This window comes from Pleurodeles waltl, chromosome 5, assembly GCF_031143425.1.
Source record: "Pleurodeles waltl isolate 20211129_DDA chromosome 5, aPleWal1.hap1.20221129, whole genome shotgun sequence".
NCBI classification, from domain to species: Eukaryota; Metazoa; Chordata; class Amphibia; order Caudata; family Salamandridae; genus Pleurodeles; species Pleurodeles waltl.
The window spans coordinates 1,171,052,519-1,171,077,963 of record NC_090444.1 but is presented as its reverse complement, the minus strand read 5'-3'; positions in this window follow the sequence as shown (position 1 = coordinate 1,171,077,963).

Genomic DNA, 25,445 nt, shown 5'->3' with positions numbered 1-25,445 from the left:
GGAGGGGCCATTTTTTGAGTCATTAGGAGAGGTATATTAGTATGAGGAAACGCTAACCTCCTTTCCACGGAGCACAGCTCGGTCCAGAGTGCGAGCGCGTGCTCATTGTGGCGTCTCCGCTACAACCTGGGCCTTCAAAGCAGCGCGGTCTCTTCCATACGCCACACACTCACCTCTCCGCCTCTTCTCGCGCCACCGGTCGTATCAACCCGGCCCTCCAGCACATGTCGGACACCCTCCGGTCTGTCAGGCGGCGGCGTGCCTTGCCTCATCGATCTGCCCGACACTGGAGTGAACTGTGTCAAGGCCCCACCCTCACTCCTCGCTCGGCCGCACAGACCGCGTGGGTTGCTCGGGCCTTACAGCTCCACGATACGCCGGCCGCCATCAGGGGCCAAAAAAACAGTACCCCTCAGTGCAACCATGCACACCTGGGACCCTCAAAATCCCAGTTCCGGCATCTGGGAGGGTCTGTGCTGGGGAAAAAAGCAGGATAAGTTTGGGGCCAGGAGCAGAGCTGCTCAGCTAGCGTCTGCGCCGGTCTCCATCTTGGCCACGCCCCACACATGAGACATGCTTGACCGGCAGTAGCTAAACCTGTGAGGAATCTTCTGACAGAATGACTGAAGTTCTGAGTGCCAAGTGCAAGACTAGAATGGGATTCTGGGATGTGCGAACTATGCATGACACAAGAAAGCTGACTCACTTAACATCTGACATGAGACTCCACAACCTACACATCCTGAGAGTCAGTCAAAGTAGAATTAAAATCACCACAGAAAAGACAGTACTGTACTCGGGAGGGAACGATGACCACCACAAGAAGGAGTAGTCTTCATCCTAGCAAGGGGACAGCGAATTGCCTAATTGAGTGGAAGTCAGGCAACAGCATAGGCTGACATCCTGGTAAAAAGGCCGACACATCAACACCAGTGCTATGTTCCAGCAAATGACATGGAGGAAGTAACAAAGGACATATTTTAACAAGAGATGCAATCTAAGCTTGAAATTGTGTCAAACCATGACCTGAAAACTGTAACGAGAAAGTTGAATGCTAAAGTGGGAAATGACAAGACGAACAATGACAGAACCATGGGAAACCAGGTTGTGGAACAATAAACAATAGTGGAGAAAAACTGTTAATATTTTGCACCAGAAATGATCTGGTTATGAAAGGGACTCTCTTCCCTCACTATGATATTCACAAACTGACTTGGTGCTCACCCAGTGGCAGAGACAGGAACCAGGATGACCACTTGAGGATAAGCAGCACCTGGATACGCTCACTGCAAGAGTGAGGAGAGCGGACATCTGCAGCAGTCCCCATTTGGTTCTTGCTCCTTTGAAGCTGAAGCTTAGGAAAACAGAATGCAAAACAGAACTTTGGTGTACCAAAATGACAGGACCCCATGACCGAGAAGAAATTTGTCTTACAAATGAAAAACAGGTTCTAACTCCTGGCAGACAGAGAGATCAGTCGCAGCTAGCTGAAGATGCAGTCAACAAGAAATGGGAGCAGGTCTCTTCATTATATGTTAAAGGCAGTGAAAAATGCCTGGGGACCATGCCAAGAAAGAGGAAAGAGTGGATAAGCCAAGCCACACAGCAAGCTATTGAAGACAGGAGGGCAGGAAAAATAACTAAGTGAGGCCAAATCTAGGAGACTGCAGGAGAAGTACAAGCAGAAATACATAGATACAAACAGAGCAGCCAAAAGAATGACAAGAGAGGACAAGTGGGCACACGTGGATAACCTTGCCAGCCAAGCAGAGGAGGCAGCCAGATGAGGAGAATGGGGGAAGGTCATCAAAATCACAAAGATAGTCAGTGGTAAATCTCATGCAAGATACATCAGTCAAGATCCTCCCACCACTGTTTATATTGATTTTGGAGGGAAATGAGGTACCAGGTGACTGGAACCAAGCCATCACTGTCAACATTCCAAAGAAGGGAGCATTAACCAACTGCAGTAACTGGCATGGAATCATCCTTCTGCCAATCCAGAGTAAAACACTGGAGCGTTTCATTTTACAGCACATTTCTGATGCTGTGGACAAGCAGTTAAGAAAAAAATATGCTGGGTTCTGCAAGGACAGAGGGTGTTTTGATCTGGCATATACTGAAAGCCTATGGCATATTGCAGGAGATAGTTCTCCTCATCAAGAGCATCAATGATAAGTTTACCTGCAAGGTGGGCGATAGTGAGTATAACTTCAAAGTCAAGACCGGTGTGAGACAGGGATGCATGATGTCATTGTTTCTCTTCAACCCAATCATCGACTGGGTGATGCGACAGACAATTGAAGACCAAGCCAGACGCATCAGATGGGTATGATTCTCTACAAAGGAGTACCTTGACTATGCAAATGACCCAGCCTTTCTGTCCCACACACACCAGCACAAGCAGATACAGACTTCTAGCCTCATCAACTAGTCACAGCAGGTGGGCCTGATGGTCATCACGAAGAAATCAGAAGTCATGCCACTCAACATCCCAAACCCTCCACTAATCAAGGTGGATGGAATGGACCTAGCCATGACGGAAGATTTCCCCTACCTAGTAAGTGCTATCAGACATGATGGATCGATAGACAGTTACATCAAAAGCAGACTAAATAAGGCCAGAGATGTCTTTAGGATGATAAACAATGTGCGGAGCCCTTCTCAGTATAGCACCAATACCAAGCTGAGGCTTTATTAGAGCTGAATTCTCTGAAACACTCTTGTACGGATCACAATGCTGGCAGATAACAGCAAGCAACATCACCAAACTGTCAGCTTTCCACACCAGTAACCTGAGAACAATCTTGTGCATTTTCTGGCTGTGAACAATCTACAACCAAGATCTGCACACCAGATACAAGGAAGATAGCATACACAATCATTATGATGAAAAGATGGAGATAAATAGGTCACACCATCAGAAGAGGAAAAAACTAATTACAAGAACAGCTCTCCACTGGACTCCAGAAGGTAAACAGAAGAGAAGAAGGCTAAAGAACACCTGGAGACGACCTTTGAAAACAGAAATGAAGACTCTGAACCACAGCTGGAGCACCCTAGGGCCATGACAGAGGTTGAGGTCTTTCATTGCTGCCCTACATGCCAGTCGGCATAACAGGCAGTCAGTAAAACATCAATGAGAGATTGTGCGCGCTAGCCAGAACGGCGCTATCATCAACTGTTATGCATTGGATACTTTATTATGTATTTTTTCTCAGAGTATCAAAACTGAAAGCCAGCTCAAAATATATTGTACAACAGTAAGGCACTTTTATTCGTGTGGGCAAATTAAAGGTGGTGCCTAGTGAACACTTTTAGAGTAGCTTGTGCTCAGTTTCTCAGAAATCTTTTTCTGGTCCTACGACTCTGCTGTTCAGTGTATCGTTCATCTTGTTCGGATGTACCTCTGTCGGAAACCTGTCTTCAGATCTGTAGTTTTGCGCACAAGCTTTTGGGAGCATTTTTAAGCACCTGCCTTGCAAGTTGCGTGGTATGGTTGGCCCTTGATGCGGGCACAGTGCCTCGCAATCAACACATCGACGTAGCCTTTCTTTTCATTATACCTTACCGTGGGATGTTCTAGAACCAACATCGGAGGGACCCAAAGTACAAAAATTAACATTACAATTTGAAATGGGGCCACAAAACGGAATCTTATTATTGGTTAAAGACCCGTGCACCGCATTCGTGCGATACTATATTTTACCACCCACTTTTGTCTGGTTTTCATGCTTTTTCTACATTGATGTTTATTTAACGCACCTTTTAACCTTGTTAAAATTATGAGGACTAGGCCAATAGAGGTAAGTAAATGCCAGTAACCATTTGGTGCGTCATTTCCACAACAGTTTTGTCAGTAAGTGTACAGAAAAGGTGGGAACGTAATTTAACGGTAAAAAAGCGCATTGGCAATCTAGCAAAATGTTAATTGCAAATAAATGCCCATAATGGAAGTTGAAAGGTAGGCTTTTTTTCAAACGTGCCACTTTGTGAACCCCAGGCAGTCCGGACGAGTATATGTTTCTAACGCATTATGTAAAGCTTTGGAAAGGACATTATTGGGAAAGAGTTTTGAACAGATTGAAAACATGGCAGACTCCCAGATGGCCTTGGTAGGCGGAGCCCACGTTCCAGTGTTAATTAGACTGCGCACCTGCTGAATCTCCAGATGCCAAATACTTCTGGAAAGCAGCTCATGTGTTTAGATTACACAATGGATGGGATATTGCGAGCATGAGCTAAACACGTTTAAGTAATAAGCGCCTTCCATCCCCTAACACGTCTGTTTTTGAATCTGGTGCTACTTTTAATTGTTGTTTTCCACTGTGTGCTATAAACATTCTAAATGTCAATTATACACCCTTCACCATTCCAAAATCCTGTATGTAGAAGCGTTAAGTAAAAGCTGCTGACAACTGCAGACAGGTCTAATCTTTCCCGAAACACTATGTTAAAAACAACTTCAACTGAAACTGTGATACATTTTTCTAGCTGTTGATCAATTAATCATTTTTTGCTATCATTTAAATCAGTAAATATAATTTCGACAGCTATGCCAAGTTACAAGGCACCTATCAGTTTTGACACAGGGACTCCCTTCTGCTTCACCCACATCTCTTGTCTGTGAAACTATGTCCTATATTTATATTTTTTTGCGTAGCATTTGCGTAATTTTTTAACACAAAAGCGGCGCAAATTTACAAAATGTAATTGTATTTTGTAAGTTTGCGCCGTTTTATCGCCAAAAAATGACGCAAATGCGGCGCAAAACAAATATAAATACGGGCCTATATGTCACCGAGACCCGTTGTTCAGTGTCAGACTCGGAACTGCAGCTAGAGTCTAGCACACAACAGCAGGGCTATTGACGACCGAAGTCTGGTGGGTAAGTGTGTGTGCTACACCCCAGAGTGGATACCATCTGCCAGAAGCACACGGATTGAGCGCTATATCCGAGATATGCGTGAGCACCCTTAAAGGAGGCAATTCATTGATTCCACCCTGCCACCAACCCCCACACACATCACTTTGGTTCTTTGAAATCTTGCAAGAACAGAATTTTTTGAAGGAGTCTCTGCCGGAACGGGCTTTGTTCCCTTCCTGGGTGACCATGGATACAGGATCAGGAGCGTTTCTAGACTCTATGAGATGGGTGGCCTGTGAATTGTGGGTTCAGAATCTGTCAAGCGCTGGACTTTCTATGTTACGTTATTTATATGTTATGCTATATGTTCTGTTATGTCATGTTTTGTGTATTTGTATAGCACACAACTCACCCAGGAAGGTATCCTGGCACTGAAGATACATCAAATTTCCATGAGGAGCACAGCAGTTAGTATAAATCTATGGTGGTGATGTGCAGCTTGCAAGGGCTCATGTTTGGTCTAGCTCATGGGTACTCGCAAACATTTTCCCAGGGGCCAAAAAGTTTGGTCTGTGACGTGCCTGGGGGCCGCATTGATGCCAGGGTGGTGGCGGTGGGACGACTAGGGGGGATTGGTGGCAAGGTAGGTGTAGGGGAAGCAAAGGATATACATCTACTGGCTGAAGTAAACAATGGGAAACCAGAAAACCTGGAATGAATCCTGGCTTACCCACTTTTCCAAATTGTGTGATCCTAGGCAATTGTTTAGTGTCACTTTCCCTCCTTTTTCTGCATTATCACATTTAGGATGACCTCGAAATACATGATTCATGGTGTGCGCTGCACAAAACCTGCTTCTATGTTTGATTTAATAAACTATAATGTTGTTTATGTAAGATAGGAACCCAGGCTACCCATAAAGTGCACATACCAAGTGACTTGCCTCTTTAATTTACTATTGGTGGTGTTCTCATGGTAAGGGAAATAATTCATGGTTCCAAATTTATGTTTGAAAACTATCACTTTAAAAGGAATACATCTCAATGCACTGATAAAATAAATTGTACTAAGGTGAAAACGTTCTGCATGTTAACTAAATACACTTAATTAATTTTGAAGAGACTGTCTTAGTTTTACACTTATGCTGCAAGATGCCTTTAAAAATGAAGACGTTTCTAAAGTTAAGTGCAGGAGTCCCTAGTTACTTCCTGTAGCACCAATTACATTTGAAACAAATTATTGTGAGTGTATTTAATATTTTTGTTAGTGTGGAGTCAAGCAAACAGCTACCCAGTGCTCCTGTTGCCCCAGGGGCCGCATGTAAAGGTCAGAGTGGCCGCATGAGGCCCGCGGGCCGTACTTTGAGTATCCCTGGTCTAGCTGGTGGCAATATGGGCAGGCACAATCAGAAGACCACACCAGAGACGTCACAAGAGGCAGGAGTGGGAGCAAATAGGGCTTTACATCCCAGGCCCCACTCCCTGCAGATGCCTGTATTGCTTTAGCAAAATTTATATATGTTTTTTTAGTGTCTATATTAATAAAGACATAACCCACGTGGAACTACAGTATATGCTTCCAGCAGCCATTTTTTGTCTTTCCCTGGAGTGCATTTTTTTAAATACTTAGAACCTGGTGCTTGCTGCACCTAACAAGTACTGAGAAACATCCAGAAGGCTTCGCATTAAGAGCCATATTTACAAGGGATGATGCACTGCTGCACTAAGGCAGTGATGCATGTTGTATTTGCAATATAGCGCATCATAGCGTAAGGTCCCAAGAATGCATCAGAAAATCTGGCACATTGCTGAAGATGGGCTTATGACAAGGGCAACTTCAGCAATGCTTTCAAAACCAGGCGATGAATCCTTCTGACTGACGTGAGTAGCCTAATGTGTGGGGCCCAATGTAATAGAGTGTAAATTGGTGGAAAAGTCACCTTGTACCCTATGACATTGGTCCTGGATGCAATGCAGGCAAGTATGAAGGATGGCTATGGCTCACATTACAGTGGGCATAGTATACTTATGTGTACGCATAAACCTAAGTATGTGTGACATATTGAGTGACACTTGTATATGAGTGGATAACGGTATATGTTGTAATGTAAAGTGGCAATTCATGTGTTATCTACCTTATGTGTGTACTTACCTGTTGTGCTTTGTTGTAGGCTTGGCTGGAGTTGGGGACCCATTCCTCTATGCGTAGGTGACAATTGTAGCCTGTCCCTTAAACAGCACCACAGTGCATTGCTGCAGGGAATGGTAATGTCTCAGGTGCCATTGTCCCACGTTGGTCAAGCGGTCCTACAATATGATTGTTCCCTGTGTAGGCCTACTACGAGTTGAGGAGATGTGATTGTATAACTTATTACAGTGTGTTAAATGACTTTAGCAGATCATATACCTATTACACAGCCACTGCTTCATTTCCTATGCTTGGGTTACAAAGGCATAGGAATTTTGACACATTACAGGCTGAAAGTGACGCATCGTAAAGATGTGTTGCATATTGCCATACTCATAAATATCACTGCATCACTTGTGAGTGAGTATTTACACGGGAACACCTACCCACTGTGCATTGTAACCTGCCTTGCGTAGATAGTTTTAACACTGTTATTTTTTGACTCAGGCCTACAACTGACTAATTGGGTTAATTGGTCAGTTAGTAAATATGGCGCCTTAAAGGGTAGAGAATGCGCTGCCGAAGCATTAAAAAAAAAATGAGGCAATGGTGGTGCAAGCTCCTTGTAAATATGCCCCTAATTTTTTGCGACACATAAAGACTTCTGACAAGTCTGGCCCAGAAACTAGAGCCATATTTACAACAAATGACGCACAACTGTGCTAGCGCAGTTGTGCATCAAAATGTTTAATGCCGGCTGACGTCATTTTTTCACTGCCATGCTTGCGTCATATTTACAAAATGGCACAACATGGTGTTGAGGAATGCTTAGCCTAAAAAAAATGATGCTAACTTTTGCGACATGTTGCAGAAAAAAATGAGGTTAGTCCTGCAAAAGTGGCACTAGCATTATAAGCAGCATGTTTTTTAAGCTAATCATGCTAGGGTCATTTTTCCCTTAAAAGTGGAAAACAAACCCACAAAAACACCAAAGAGAGGCCACGAGGTAAAAAAATTGAGAAGTCTGGAGAGATACCCCAGAGAGTCCCAAATCAACCCAGGATGGACAGACAGACTGGCCGGACAAGGGGAAAAGGAAGAGGAAGAGTCACTTCAGTGACGAGGAGAATCAGATCCTGATCACATAGCTGCGGCACACTAACATCAGCTATTCATCACCTCTAAAGTGCCAATAAGTAGGAAGGAGGCCATGTGGCAGTCCATGGTTGATAAAGTCAACATTGTGGCAGAAGTGAAGGGGACTGTGACCGATTGTAAGACGCGCTGGCCCGATTGCAAGCACAGAACAAAAGAGAAAGTGGCCAGCAAATGAAAGGCAGCACTGCAGACCGGAGGTGGAAGTCTGGCACCACAAGAGGAGCTGGATGAGATGGAGGAGAGGGTGGCAGCAGTTATCCCGGAGGAGTTGGTCACCTGAGTCCAGAGCCAGGACACTGCGACACATGATGAGCAACAACAAACACACGGTAAGTTGCAGTGAGGGGCAATGTGGCTGATAAATAATGGCACAAGGGGGCACATTGAAGGCATCCTATGCATGTCAAAGGGCTGCATTGAGGCACAGTTATGGCAAAACACCTAACACAAGTAATGTGCACTGACACCCCCCACTATATGCAGAGACCACTTCACAACCATCACACCACTCCCTTCAGTGTAGCAAGCGAACTATCTCGCCATGTTTAACTCTCATTGGCCACCATGTACCAGGCCTGTTGTGCAGGGTGGGCTAGCAAGGACAGGGATACGTCTTTGTGCACCACTGGGAAAGGTCACTAATGTAACATGTACACAACATACGGGGAATTTCTGTCATTATCATCTGTGCTGGTGCACATTTTGCTGAAAGTGCCAATGCAGGCACACTTTCATCATGCTGCAAGGGTGCCTGTGATTTGGGGATGATTGCTGATGTGCATCAAGGGATACCTTTTCTGCACAACATAGGTACAAATGGTGTTTCTTTCTTTCAATGTGTGATTCACAATGCAGCACATAGCGAACATGACATTAATGGGGTGAACAATGATAACACTCACCCCCATATCACTACTACGCAAACCCTGAGGTGGTGTATGAAATTGCAGCATTCCGAGACTTGAATATCTGGAAATGCCTCATAACTTGGGTGAGTTGCATGTGTGTTTTGTGGGAACCCCCCAGCAGCATACATGGAATAACAACTACATGCAGTGTGGGGAACGAAAGGGGCACATGATACCAGGCCATCAAAAGCCACACAAGGTGCCTTCCGTGGTCTGGGAAATATGGACTGGCACTCTGCCTCACTGGAGTGTAATATAAAAAGTATGCTCTGGTAGGGCAGTGTGCAGTTGGTGTCTGGGAAATGTGGCCCATTGTCAACCATGCATGAGAAAATCATGCAGTGCAGTACAGCTGCCCAGCCTGCCGTGCTATGCTGCATCATCTTGAATGTGCTGTGATGTGTAGTTGTCACTAACATGCAATGCATCATGGCATTGCATGCAACATACAACTTCACACACAAAACTTTCACGACACATTACATATACAGTTTGTTACTCACTGGCTGCATCTGGGTCATCAAAGCTTGCCACCTCTCCGGTAGTGTATGGTTGGAGTCCACCTGCAAGAGGTAACATGAGATATGGCTCTGTGAATGATACACATCAAATATTATGAACAACTATTGCATATGAGACAGCATTAGCCAATAACCCTTGTATACCTATGTTGATTAACACTCAATAATGGCACCATACATGTTTCATTAACACATATTGGTAGGGCAGGCCGACATAAATGTCCTGAATACATTGATATTGCAGATGACTTCCTACTGCAACACATTTCATACATTGGTAATTGTCATCTCACTCTGCACATACTTGACTCACAGGACACACTAAGCCATGTCTGTCTTTACCCCTGTGTAATTCTTCACATCAAATGTACATGACTATGCAACATACAACAGTGGTTAGGCCCTTAGTGGACATGGACGCATGTTCCTGGTAACCTTGTACCCTTCCACCATGACACAGTTTAGTCAGCATTGTTGGACATCTGAATTTAGTGGTAAAACCCAGTGGACTTGCACCAGACTAAGCATTTTGTCTCCTTAATGGTGGAGTGTTGCCATTGTCATGTTTTTTTTTTGTGCCAACACAATACTTACAACCCTGCCCTTTGACTTAACACTGTAGAGCAGGCCCTATGGCCAACAGACATGTACCAGCAATTGTAAAACAAGAGTCAACCAAGACTGTGTACTCTAACACAGTTTCTCCAACCTCAATCCCAATGTGGTCCAGAAGGTCCTGCTCCCTACTAACAATGTCTGCCCAGCGATGTTTGAGTTGCTGGGCAGTCTGCTCCAACCTGAATATCCAATTCATCTGGGGGAGAACATTCCCCGACTGCAGCTTCCTTGCCTCAGTCTGGTAGCCCTGGATCACTCAGCCACCCATGGCCACTGTGTTGGGCAGGTAATGGAGCACCAGCCAGATACATCCACCTAACTCCTCAGTGCTGAGGTGATGTGCCCTTTCCCTCCATGGCATACTGTCACACACACCACCTGCACCCTGAACCAAAAACAAAATCACCCAAACACCCACCCACTAATCCAACTTACTATGCTACCTCTAAGAAAGACACTTAACAATACAATGACAACATAATGCAAATGACCAATAGACAGGACAATACAGAGGTCAGGGACAAAAATTGGACCGCAAACAGCACAAAAGACACCTCAAACACCACTCTTTGATACAGCTCTTAAAAACATCTCTTCTCACCAAGACAGACACAAGACTGTGACTGTAAAAGAAAGTGAAAATAAATTTGCAGTTCCTGGTATTCATGGTAGGTCCATTACCTCATTTCCTGTGATAATGTGTCACGTTTTTGACAATGTGTCATGTTTTAATGCTACGCACCTGTGCATGTTTTTTAATGTTGCATGGCAACATGACATTTAACAGTTCCGACGCATAATATAGTATGCATCATTTTTGGTAGATGCGATGCCATAAAAAACATGCATAGCATAAAAGCGTAGATTTTTTTTATGCAAGGCATATTAAAAATACTAAAATGTATGGTGTCCCAGGGAAAATGATTTTTTAACATGTGATCAGCCATGTGTAGTGTTGTGCTATCTGTGGATATTTCAGATCAACATCCTGCTCTCTTTCCTTGTTTTAGAGGTATGTCTTGTAAGAGTACATGTGTTATGGTACATGCCTTACAAGGACCAGATAATACATGGGCAACATTTTCCATGAGTCATGTCAATGGCATCTTCATGGGGTCTCCTTATGCACCAACAATGGGACGCATTTAAAAGGCCCTTGTCCACATTTGTGCCTCGGTAGTGTCATACAATTTGACAATACGATGGCACAAAATAAGCCCTCACCATGTGCCATATATGTGCAAAGTGGCACAACGCTAGCATTGCACCACTTTGTAAAGCCATTGCAACACATCATACCTGTGCAAGGTAGAATGTGTGCAAGATGGGCATACCCCCGCAGGTAGGCCCAATAGACATTGCACTGGGGAAGTTACAAGATGTCCATGCACAATTTTTGCATCATTTCCCAAAGGCTGCCCATGGCGGGCGTTAGACTGACTCTAGTGTTATGTCTTATGGGTCTTCCTGAGCTTTCATGGCCTAGTGCAACAGTGTTTGGAACCAGTCCAGCAAAGCAGCACAATAGCGCCCACTTTTTGGCACATTTGTTCTAACAACTGTGATGGAGTACTGGATTGTGAATACAGTGCTACCAAGATGTTGTTAGGGGTTCGCAGGGCAATCCAATGAAACTTGCGCATCACAGCCAATGCTTCAGTTTCTTGTGAATATGCCCCTATGTGTATTCACCTTAGACCATTAATCAGTTGACACCCAGGGTTGCCATAGACTAGCCATGGAATGTGGCCCATACACCCACATGTAGGGCTGTGCTCGTCAGGCAATATGTGCTTTGTCCCAATGTACAGACAGCAGGCTGTCATGCAAGGGGTGCTGGTTTTCAAGTTGTATGTTGTTATCAAGTATGGTGATCTAATTGACATACCACTTGCTTGACAGGATCTTCACTATTTCATACCTTCCTGTCTTCCCATATATACAATGATTTTCAGTAAGTGTACATATGTAGGGGTACATGCAGTATTGGGATCTGACTACACGGATTGGACATTCCCACAGTTTGTGTAAACCAATCAGCTTAGGGTAGATAACCCATGTGTTTGACATGTTCACTCACATGATAACCTTGCTAAGAGTATTTCCTGGGATGCATTTGAACTTTTCTACATTGTGTCCAGCTAATCCACCCCTTTGATTGTACATTTGTGTGACAGTCTAATGTGTGTCCGAAGGAGCAATTGACAACTTACAGTTCCCCATGCAGTCAAGTGTTGGGATGTTTAGGACAGACATGTGCCATGGATGTGTTCGTCATACCATGCATGTGGTTGGATTGTGTTCTTGATGAGGGATTCCTTCTGCCTACTACAGTGGTATGTCTGGTATATCAGTGCAACAATCTACATGACCCAATCATTGATCATAGGGCACTTTCAGTAAGATATCTTTGTTCATGTCAGTGACTGTCATGTTACCCTCTGCAGGTACATCACTACCGTTTGTAAGTATTAGAAGGTGTTTTACCAATACAAATTTGGCTATGATGATACTTAGCATTAGTCAATACTCACAATGTTAGGCCACACAGAGCCTGGTGCACCTAGGGAAGACATTGTGGTTGCCTATTTTGACAATGTTTTGCACAAGATAAACTTTCACAGTACAACTTCTCACCACTTAAATTGGCACAGAATTCCCTTCTAGCACACATTATTCATGGCAGAGTTGCAATCAGACAGGGATGGCAGGCTACACATCAGTGCACACTAATGTGCAGGTTCCCAACTGTACTTCTACACTCCCCTGCACTATTATCTACTAGGGACTTGCAGGATGTTGATGCCAGCCTTGCCCTCTTATCTACTACAGACTTACAGGTTGTTGATGTCAACCTTGCCCTATCATCTATTAGGGACTGATAGGGGAATTCTGTCTGCCTTGCCTTATTATCTATTGGGACTTGTAGGAGGCTGGACTGGCTTGTAGTGAGTACCAAAGGGTACTTGCACCTTGCACCAGGCCCAGTTATCCCTTATTAGTGTATAGGGTGTCTAGCAGCTTAGGCTGATAGATAATGGTAGCTTAGCAGAGCAGCTTAGGCTGAACTAGGAGACGGGTGAAGCTACTACAGTACCACTTAGTGTCATATGCACAATATCATAAGAAAACACAATACACAGTTATACTAAAAATAAAGGTACTTTATTTTTATGACAATATGCCAAAGTATCTTAGAGTGTACCCTCAGTGAGAGGATAGAAAATATACACAAGATATATATACACAATAGCAAAAATATGCAGTATAGTCTTAGAAAACAGTGCAAACAATGTATAGTTACAATAGGATGCAATGGGGAAACATAGGGATAGGGGCAACACAAACCATATACTCCAAAAGTGGAATGCGAACCACGAATGGACCCCAAACCTATGTGACCTTGTAGAGAGTCGCAGGGACTATTAGAAAATAGTGAGAGTTAGAAAAATAACCCTCCCCAAGACCCTGAAAAGTGAGTGCAAAGTGCACTAAAGTTCCCCTAAGGATAAAGAAGTCGTGTTAGAGGAATAATGCAGGAAAGACACAAACCAACAATGCAACAACGATGGATTTCCAATCTAGGGTACCTGTCGAACAAGGGGACCAAGTCCAAAAGTCACAAGCAAGTCGGAGATGGGCATATGCCCAGGAAATGCCAGCTGTGGATGCAAAGAAGCTTCTACTGGACAGAAGAAGCTGAGGTTTCTGCAGGAACGAAAAAGGCTAGAGACTTCCCCTTTGGTGGACAAATCCCTCTCGCCGTGGAGAGTCGTGCAAAAGTGTTTTCCCCCCGAAAGAACGCGAACAAGCCTTGCTAGCTGCAAATCGTGCGGTTAGCGTTTTTGGACGCTGCTGCGGCCCAGGAGGGACCAGGAGGTCGCAAATTGGACCAGGAGGTAGAGGGGACGTCGAGCAAGACAAAGAGCCCTCTTAGCAGCAGGTAGCACCCGGAGAAGTGCCAGAAACAGGCACTACGAGGATGCGTGAAACGGTGCTCACCCGACGTTACACAAAGGAGTCCCACGTCGCCGGAGAACAACTTAGGAGGTCGTGCAATGCAGGTTAGAGTGCCGTGGACCCAGGCTGGACTGTGCACAAAGGATTTCCGCCGGAAGTGCACGGAGGCCGGAGTAGCTGCAAAAGTCGCGGTTCCCAGCAATGCAGTCTAGCGAGGTGAGGCAAGGACTTACCTCCACCAAACTTGGACTGAAGAGTCACTGGACTGTGGGGGCCACTTGGACAGAGTTGCTGGATTCAAGGGACCTCGCTCGTCGTGCTGAGAGGAGACCCAAGGGACCGGTAATGCAGCTTTTTGGTGCCTGCGGTTGCAGGGGGAAGATTCCGTCGACCCACGGGAGATTTCTTCGGAGCTTCTAGTGCAGAGAGGAGGCAGACTACCCCCACAGCATGCACCACCAGGAAAACAGTCGAGAAGGCGGCAGGATCAGCGTTACAGAGTTGCAGTAGTCGTCTTAGCTACTATGTTGCAGTTTTGCAGGCTTCCAGCGCGGTCAGCAGTCGATTCCTTGGTAGAAGGTGAAGAGAGAGATGCAGAGGAACTCGGATGAGCTCTTGCATTCGTTATCTAAAGTTTCCCCAGAGACAGAGACCCTAAATAGCCAGAAAAGAGGGTTTGGCTACTTAGGAGAGAGGATAGGCTAGCAACACCTGAAGGAGCCTATCAGAAGGAGTCTCTGACGTCACCTGGTGGCACTGGCCACTCAGAGCAGTCCAGTGTGCCAGCAGCACCTCTGTTTCCAAGATGGCAGAGGTCTGGAGCACACTGGAGGAGCTCTGGACACCTCCCAGGGGAGGTGCAGGTCAGGGGAGTGGTCACTCCCCTTTCCTTTGTCCAGTTTCGCGCCAGAGCAGGGCTAAGGGGTCCCTGAACCGGTGTAGACTTGCTTATGCAGAAATGGACACCAAATGTGCCCATGAAAGCATTTCCAGAGGCTGGGGGAGGCTACTCCTCCCCTGCCTTCACACCATTTTCCAAAGGGAGAGGGTGTGACACCCTCTCTCAGAGGAAGTCCTTTGTTCTGCCATCCTGGGACAAGCCTGGCTTGACCCCAGGGGGGCAGACACCTGTCTGAGGGGTTGGCAGCAGCAGCAGTTGCAGTGAAACCCCAGGAAAGGCAGTTTGGCAGTACCAGGGTCTGTGCTACAGACCACTGGGATCATGGAAGTGTGCCAACAATGCCAGGATGGCATAGAGGGGGCAATTCCATGATCTTAGACATGTTACATGGCCATATTCGGAGTTACCATTGTGAAGCTACATATAGGTAGTCACCTATATGTAGTGCACGCGTGTAATGGTGTCCCCGCACTCACAAAGTCCGGGGAATTGGCCCTGAACAATGTGGGGGCACCTTGGCTAGTGCCAGGGTGCCCTCACACTAAGTAACTTTGCACCTAACCTTTACCAGGTAAAGGTTAGACATATAGGTGACTTATAAGTTACTTAAGTGCAGTGTAAAATGGCTGTGAAATAACGTGGACGTTATTTCACTCAGGCTGCAGTGGCAGGCCTGTGTAAGAATTGTCAGAGCTCCCTATGGGTGGCAAAAGAAATGCTGCAGCCCATAGGGATCTCCTGGAACCCCAATACCCTGGGTACCTCAGTACCATATACTAGGGAATTATAAGGGTGTTCCAGTAAGCCAATGTAAATTGGTAAAATTGGTCACTAGCCTGTTAGTGACAATTTGAATGAAATGAGAGAGCATAACCACTGAGGTTCTGGCTAGCAGAGCCTCAGTGAGACAGTTAGGCACTACACAGGGAACACATACATATAGGCCACAAACTTATGAGCACTGGGGTCCTGACTAGCAGGGTCCCAGTGACACATAACAAACATACTGAAAACATAGGGTTTTCACTATGAGCACTGGGCCCTGGCTATCAGGATCCCAGTGAGACAGTGAAAACACCCTGACATACACTCACAAACAGGCCAAAAGTGGGGGTAACAAGGCTAGAAAGAGGCTACTTTCTCACACAACCCCCCCCCCCAAACGAAGGACAATAAGGCTAACCTTGGCCAGTTGAGACTTTATTGTCTAAGTGGTGATAAGTAGAGAGTAGCTCTGCAATAGACTGGTTACTCCCTTTATCATCCACTATATGGTTACTTCCCTGTGGGGATGTAAACCACCCTGTTTGAAGTTTTTTAGCTAAGCAACAATGTGAAGATGTATTTTCAGAGTTTCTATCAGTAAGTTTTAGTTTAGAGCAGTGGGAATTGTCCACTGAACCTATTTGTAATGATGGAAATGCCAGACAGGGATGCTGTCTCAATAAAGCCATAGCTGGGCAAAAACTTTGTCCATATGGCTGGAAGAGAGAACAGGGATGCTGTTTCTCTTGAGTTGGAGCAGGGCAGGGATGCTGTCCTATGAGCTCCACACTAGGGCAGGGATGCTGTCCTAAGTGTTGTGAGGCAGTGCAGGTTTTCTGCACTAAAGTTTCTCTGGGAGGGTTGGAGGGATGCTCCATGTTAACTAAAATGGTGCTCTTTTTCTCACCAATGTTAGTTATCCCACAGAGAGGTACTTCTACCTCAGGGAGTACAGTTTTGCCAACTGATGATTCCCTTGGAACAGGTGCCACCCCAGGAGAGGTTTCTCCCACCACAGGAATGGTATCCTGAAAGGTAGGGTGGTTAGGGGATACTGTGATACCCTTTTTACCTGTTGATGGAGATGGATCCTGAGTTTTCAGGCCTTCTCTCCTTTGCTTTTTCATTTCAGTAGAAAGGAGAGGGAACAATTCCTCAGGGATGCCCAGCATGGCTGCATGGGCATAAAACTCTACATCAGCCCAACCTGAGGCCTCTAGGTCATTACCTAAGAGACAGTCTACAGGTAAGCTAGGTGATACCACCACCTGCTTAGGGCCATTAACTCCACCCCAACTAAACTGAATTATAGCTAAGGGAAGAAACTTAGTGGAGTTATGGACATCAATAATTTTATACTGTTGTCCAATGATGTGTTGTTCAGGATGCACTAGGTTTTCAGTCACCAAAGTGATACTGGCACCTGTGTCCCTGTAGGACAAGGCCTCAACACCATTTATTGAAACTGTCTGCCTGTACTTATCCATTGTAAGGGGACAAGCAGCCAGTGTGGCAAGGCCAATGCCACTAGGTGTGACAGAAACTGTCTTGGGACTGACTACCCCAGTTTCTACTATGGACCCATAAGTGAACCCAACTACACCCTTAACTTGACTGTTGCCAGCAGTCCCACCACTAGTACCACTACTGCTAGGGGCACTAGAGCTTGATGTATTAGTGGTGGTAGGCTCAGGGGGTTTACCTGGACAGGACTTATCCCCTGGCCTATGGCCTCTATTTTTACACACAAAGCACCAAGGCTTTTTAAATTGTGTAGGTTGAGAAGAAGAGGAAGAATTTGTTTTATCCCCACCCCCTGAAGAGTGTTTAAGATTTGAAGTGGGATCTTTGGTTTTACCCTTATCCCCATGCTTATCTTGAGATTTTTCACCATCTTTCTTCTTAGTGTTCTCTTTGTCACCCCCTGTATGAACTTTTCTGTTCACCCTTGTTCTGACCCATTTGTCTGCCTTCTTTCCCAATTCTTGGGGAGAGGTCAGATCAGAGTCCACCAAGTACTGGTGCAACAAATCAGACACACAATTATTAAGAATATGCTCTCTCAGGATCAAGTTATACAGGCTTTCAAAGTCAGTAACCTTACTGCCATTTAACCACCCCTCCAAGGCCTTCACTGAATGGTCAATGAAATCAACCCAGTCTTGTGAAGACTCCTTTTTGGTTTCTCTGAACTTTATCCTGTATTGTTCAGTGGTTAAGCCATAACCATCCAGGAGTGCATTCTTCAGAACTGTAAAATTATTGGCATCACTTTCTTTCACAGTAAGGAGCCTATCCCTAACTTTTCCACTAAATGATAGCCATAGGATAGCAGCCCACTGCCTTTGAGGGACATCCTGTACAACACAGGCCCTCTCAAGTGCAGCAAACCACTTGTTAATGTCATCCCCCTCCTTATAAGGTGGAACTATCTTGTGCAGATTCCTGGAATCATGCTCTTTTACAGGATGACTATGGGGAATACTGCTGCTGCCACCATGGGTTTCTAAACCCAACTTCTGTCTTTCCCTCTCTATCTCTAAAGACTGTCTATCCAAATCCAGCTGTTGCTTTTTAAGCTTCAGTCTGGTTTGTTTCACCCTCAACTTATTGAGTTCCCTTTCTAACAATCTGTCATCAGGGCTGGTGGGAGGGACATTCCTAGATACAGAGGTATGATGGGAATGAACAGAAGGAGACCTGTCCCTTACAGAGGCCACCCTAACAGCTTGGCTGACAGTGTAATGTGAGAGCACATCATCTGTATGATGTGACTCCACCTCAGTACCAACTATGCTAGACTGTCTAGTAATGGGCAGGCTAAGAAGTTTCTTTCCTGAACCTTTTCCTGGGGGAGTCCCTGGATCAGATTGAGAACCATTAGCTACTTTTTCAACAGATGGGGCACTTTTAGCCTTATCCTGTTCTCTAAGCATGTTAAGTAACAGTTCCAAGGAAGGATTCTTCCCTACACTCAAACCTCTCTCTATGCAGAGACTCCTTGCTCCTTTCCAGCTAAGGTGATCATATGCAATCTTAGACAGGTCAACATTTTGGCCTGTGCCAGACATTTTTAGAGAGAGTTAAAGTGATAGAAAAAGAGAAAAAGGTTTTCAGAACTTTTTAGAAAGACAGAGAAAAAAAAACTTTTTAAACTTTTAAGAACTTTTTGAAAGTTTAGAAGTACTTTTCAGCACTTTAGAAAAGAGTGAAAAGAGGAAATGCAAAACTTTTTAGCTATGTGTACACACACTGAACTTGTTTTGTATATTTTTCTCTTATGAAAAGTACAATGACAAGAGTGGTAAGTAGTCTCAAAGCACTTATCCCACCACTGCACAACCAATGTAGGAGGCTGGACTGGCTTGTAGTGAGTACCAAGGGGTACTTGCACCTTGCACCAGGCCCAGTTATCCCTTATTAGTGTTTAGGGTGTCTAGCAGCTTAGGCTGATAGATAATGGTAGCTTAGCAGAGCAGCTTAGGCTGAACTAGGAGACGGGTGAAGCTACTACAGTACCACTTAGTGTCATATGCACAATATCAAAAGAAAACACAATACACAGTTATACTAAAAATAAAGGTACTTTATTTTTATGACAATATGCCAAAGTATCTTAGAGTGTACCCTCAGTGAGAGGATAGAAAATATACACAAGATATATATACACAATAGCAAAAATATGCAGTATAGTCTTAGAAAACAGTGCAAACAATGTATAGTTACAATAGGATGCAATGGGGAAACATAGGGATAGGGGCAACACAAACCATATACTCCAAAAGTGGAATGCGAACCACGAATGGACCCCAAACCTATGTGACCTTGTAGAGGGTCGCTGGGACTATTAGAAAATAGTGAGAGTTAGAAAAATAACCCTCCCCAAGACCCTGAAAAGTGAGTGCAAAGTGCACTAAAGTTCCCCTAAGGATAAAGAAGTCGTGTTAGAGGAATAATGCAGGAAAGACACAAACCAACAATGCAACAACGATGGATTTCCAATGTAGGGTACCTGTGGAACAAGGGGACCAAGTCCAAAAGTCACAAGCAAGTCGGAGATGGGCATATGCCCAGGAAATGCCAGCTGTGGATGCAAAGAAGCTTCTACTGGACAGAAGAAGCTGAGGTTTCTGCAGGAACGAAAAAGGCTAGAGACTTCCCCTTTGGTGGACAAATCCCTCTCGCCGTGGAGAGTCGTGCAGAAGTGTTTTCCCCCCGAAAGAACGCAAACAAGCCTTGCTAGCTGCAAATCGTGCGGTTAGCGTTTTTGGACGCTGCTGCGGCCCAGGAGGGACCAGGAGGTCGCAAATTGGACCAGAAGGTAGAGGGGACGTCGAGCAAGACAAGGAGCCCTCTTAGCAGCAGGTAGCACCCGGAGAAGTGCCAGAAACAGGCACTACGAGGATGCGTGAAACGGTGCTCACCCGACGTTACAGAAAGGAGTCCCACATCACCGGAGAACAACTTAGGAGGTCGTGCAATGCAGGTTAGAGTGCCGTGGACCCAGGCTGGACTGTGCACAAAGGATTTCCGCCGGAAGTGCACGGAGGCCGGAGTAGCTGCAAAAGTCGCGGTTCCCAGCAATGCAGTCTAGCGAGGTGAGGCAAGGACTTACCTCCACCAAACTTGGACTGAAGAGTCACTGGACTGTGAGGGCCACTTGGACAGAGTTGCTGGATTCAAGGGACCTCGCTCGTCGTGCTGAGAGGAGACCCAAGGGACCGGTAATGCAGCTTTTTGGTGCCTGCGGTTGCAGGGGGAAGATTCCGTCGACCCACAGGAGATTTCTTCGGAGCTTCTAGTGCAGAGAGGAGGCAGACTACCCCCACAGCATGCACCACCAGGAAAACAGTCGAGAAGGCGGCAGGATCAGCGTTACAGAGTTGCAGTAGTCGTCTTAGCTACTATGTTGCAGTTTTGCAGGCTTCCAGCACGGTCAGCAGTCGATTCCTTGGTAGAAGGTGAAGAGAGAGATGCAGAGGAACTCGGATGAGCTCTTGCATTCGTTATCTAAAGTTTCCCCAGAGACAGAGACCCTAAATAGCCAGAAAAGAGGGTTTGGTACTTAGGAGAGAGGATAGGCTAGCAACACCTGAAGGAGCCTATCAGAAGGAGTCTCTGACGTCACCTGGTGGCACTGGCCACTCAGAGCAGTCCAGTGTGCCAGCAGCACCTCTGTTTCCAAGATGGCAGAGGTCTGGAGCACACTGGAGGAGCTCTGAACACCTCCCAGGGGAGGTGCAGGTCAGGGGAGTGGTCACTCCCCTTTCCTTTGTCCAGTTTCGCGCCAGAGCAGGGCTAAGGGGTCCCTGAACCGGTGTAGACTGGCTTATGCAGAAATGGACACCAAATGTGCCCATGAAAGCATTTCCAGAGGCTGGGGGAGGCTACTCCTCCCCTGCCTTCACACCATTTTCCAAAGGGAGAGGGTGTGACACCCTCTCTCAGAGGAAGTCCTTTGTTCTGCCATCCTGGGACAAGCCTGGCTTGACCCCAGGGGGGCAGAAACCTGTCTGAGGGGTTGGCAGCAGCAGCAGCTGCAGTGAAACCCCAGGAAAGGCAGTTTGGCAGTACCAGGGTCTGTGCTACAGACCACTGGGATCATGGAAGTGTGCCAACAATGCCAGGATGGCATAGAGGGGGCAATTCCATGATCTTAGACATGTTACATGGCCATATTCGGAGTTACCATTGTGAAGCTACATATAGGTAGTCACCTATATGTAGTGCACGCGTGTAATGGTGTCCCCGCACTCACAAAGTCCGGGGAATTGGCCCTGAACAATGTGGGGGCACCTTGGCTAGTGCCAGGGTGCCCTCACACTAAGTAACTTTGCACCTAACCTTTACCAGGTAAAGGTTAGACATATAGGTGACTTATAAGTTACTTAAGTGCAGTGTAAAATGGCTGTGAAATAACGTGGACATTATTTCACTCAGGCTGCAGTGGCAGGCCTGTGTAAGAATTGTCAGAGCTCCCTATGGGTGGCAAAAGAAATGCTGCAGCCCATAGGGATCTCCTGGAACCCCAATACCCTGGGTACCTCAGTACCATATACTATGGAATTATAAGGGTGTTCCAGTAAGCCAATATAAATTGGTAAAATTGGTCACTAGCCTGTTAGTGACAATTTGAATGAAATGAGAGAGCATAACCACTGAGGTTCTGGTTAGCAGAGCCTCAGTGAGACAGTTAGGCACTACACAGGGAACACATACATATAGGCCACAAACTTATGAGCACTGGGGTCCTGACTAGCAGGGTCCCAGTGACACATAACAAACATACTGAAAACATAGGGTTTTCACTATGAGCACTGGGCCCTGGCTAGCAGGATCCCAGTGAGACAGTGAAAACACCCTGACATACACTCACAAACAGGCCAAAAGTGGTGGTAACAAGGCTAGAAAGAGGCTACTTTCTCACACAACCCCCCGCCAAACGAAGGACAATAAGGCTAACCTTGGCCAGTTGAGACTTTATTGTCTAAGTGGTGATAAGTAGAGAGTAGCTCTGCAATAGACTGGTTACTCCCTTTATCATCCACTATATGGTTACTTCCCTGTGGGGATGTAAACCACCCTGTTTGAAGTTTTTTAGCTAAGCAACAATGTGAAGATATATTTTCAGAGTTTCTATCAGTAAGTTTTAGTTTAGAGCAGTGGGAATTGTCCACTGAACCTATTTGTAATGATGGAAATGCCAGACAGGGATGCTGTCTCAATAAAGCCATAGCTGGGCAAAAACTTTGTCCATATGTCTGGAAGAGAGAACAGGGATGCTATTTCTCTTGAGTTGGAGCAGGGCAGGGATGCTGTCCTATGAGCTCCACACTAGGGCAGGGATGCTGTCCTAAGTGTTGTGAGGCAGTGCAGGTTTTCTGCACTAAAGTTTCTCTGGGAGGGTTGGAGGGATGCTCCATGTTAACTAAAATGGTGCTCTTTTTCTCACCAATGTTAGTTATCCCACAGAGAGGTACTTCTACCTCAGGGAGTACAGTTTTGCCAACTGATGATTCCCTTGGAACAGGTGCCACCCCAGGAGAGGTTTCTCCCACCACAGGAATGGTATCCTGAATGGTAGGGTGGTTAGGGGATACTGTGATACCCTTTTTACCTGTTGATGGAGATGAATCCTGAGTTTTCAGGCCTTCTCTCCTTTGCTTTTTCATTTCAGTAGAAATGAGAGGGAACAATTCCTCAGGGATGCCCAGCATGGCTGCATGGGCATAAAACTCTACATCAGCCCAACCTGAGGCCTCTAGGTCATTACCTAAGAGACAGTCTACAGGTAAGCTAGGTGATACCACCACCTGCTTAAGGCCAGTAACTCCACCCCAACTAAACTGAATTATAGCTAAGGGAAGAAACTTAGTGGAGTTATGGACATCAATAATTTTATACTGTAGTCCAATGATGTGTTGTTCAGGATGCACTAGGTTTTCAGTCACCAAAGTGATACTGGCACCTGTGTCCCTGTAGGCCAAGGCCTCAACACCATTTATTGAAACTGTCTGCCTGTACTTATCCATTGTAAGGGGACAAGCAGCCAGTGTGGCAAGGCCAATGCCACTAGGTGTGACAGAAACTGTCCTGGGACTGACTACCCCAGTTTCTACTATGGACCCATAAGTGAACCCAACTACACCCTTAACTTGACTGTTGCCAGCAGTCCCACCACTAGTACCACTACTGCTAGGGGCACTAGAGCTTGATGTATTAGTGGTGGTAGGCTCAGGGGGTTTACCTGGACAGGACTTATCCCCTGGCCTATGGCATCTATTTTTACACACAAAGCACCAAGGCTTTTTAAATTGTGTAGGTTGAGAAGAAGAGGAAGAATTTGTTTTATCCCCACCCCCTGAAGAGTGTTTAAGATTTGAAGTGGGATCTTTGGTTTTACCCTTATCCCCATGCTTATCTTGAGATTTTTCACCATCTTTCTTCTTAGTGTTCTCTTTGTCACCCCCTGTATGAACTTTTCTGTTCACCCTTGTTCTGACCCATTTGTCTGCCTTCTTTCCCAATTCTTGGGGAGAGGTCAGATCAGAGTCCACCAAGTACTGGTGCAACAAATCAGACACACAATTATTAAGAATATGCTCTCTCAGGATCAAGTTATACAGGCTTTCAAAGTCAGTAACCTTACTGCCATTTAACCACCCCTCCAAGGCCTTCACTGAATGGTCAATGAAATCAACCCAGTCTTGTGAAGACTCCTTTTTGGTTTCTCTGAACTTTATCCTGTATTGTTCAGTGGTTAAGCCATAACCATCCAGGAGTGCATTCTTAAGAACTGTAAAATTATTGGCATCACTTTCTTTCACAGTAAGGAGCCTATCCCTACCTTTTCCACTAAATGATAGCCATAGGATAGCAGCCCACTGCCTTTGAGGGACATCCTGTACAACACAGGCCTTCTCAAGTGCAGCAAACCACTTGTTAATGTCATCCCCCTCCTTATAAGGTGGAACTATCTTGTGCAGATTCCTGAAATCATGCTCTTTTACAGGATGACTATGGGGAATACTGCTGCTGCCACCATAGGTTTCTAAACCCAACTTCTGTCTTTCCCTCTCTATCTCTAAAGACTGTCTATCCAAATCCAGCTGTTGCTTTTTAAGCTTCAGTCTGGTTTGTTCCACCATCAACTTATTGAGTTCCCTTTCTAACAATCTGTCATCAGGGCTGGTGGGAGGGACATTCCTAGATACAGAGGTATGATGGGAATGAACAGAAGGAGACCTGTCCCTTACAGAGGCCACCCTAACAGCTTGGCTGACAGTGTAATGTGAGAGCACATCATCTGTATGATGTGACTCCACCTCAGTACCAACTATGCTAGACTGTCTAGTAATGGGCAGGCTAAGATGTTTCTTTCCTGAACCTTTTCCTGGGGGAGTCCCTGGATCAGATTGAGAACCATTAGCTACTTTTTCAACAGATGGGGCACTTTTAGCCTTATCCTGTTCTCTAAGCATGTTAAGTAACAGTTCCAGGGAAGGATTCTTCCCTACACTCAAACCTCTCTCTATGCAGAGACTCCTTGCTCCTTTCCAGCTAAGGTGATCATATGCAATCTTAGACAGGTCAACATTTTGGCCTGTGCCAGACATTTTTAGAGAGAGTTAAAGTGATAGAAAAAGAGAAAAAGGTTTTCAGAACTTTTTAGAAAGACAGAGAAAAAAAAACTTTTAAAACTTTTAAGAACTTTATGAAAGTTTAGAAGTACTTTTCAGCACTTTAGAAAAGAGTGAAAAGAGGAAATGCAAAACTTTTTAGCTATGTGTACACACACTGAACTTGTTTTGTATATTTTTCTCTTATGAAAAGTACAATGACAAGAGTGGTAAGTAGTCTCAAAGCACTTATCCCACCACTGCACAACCAATGTAGGAGGCTGGACTGGCTTGTAGTGAGTACCAAGGGGTACTTGCACCTTGCACCAGGCCCAGTTATCCCTTATTAGTGTTTAGGGTGTCTAGCAGCTTAGGCTGATAGATAATGGTAGCTTAGCAGAGCAGCTTAGGCTGAACTAGGAGACGGGTGAAGCTACTACAGTACCACTTAGTGTCATATGCACAATATCATAAGAAAACACAATACACAGTTATACTAAA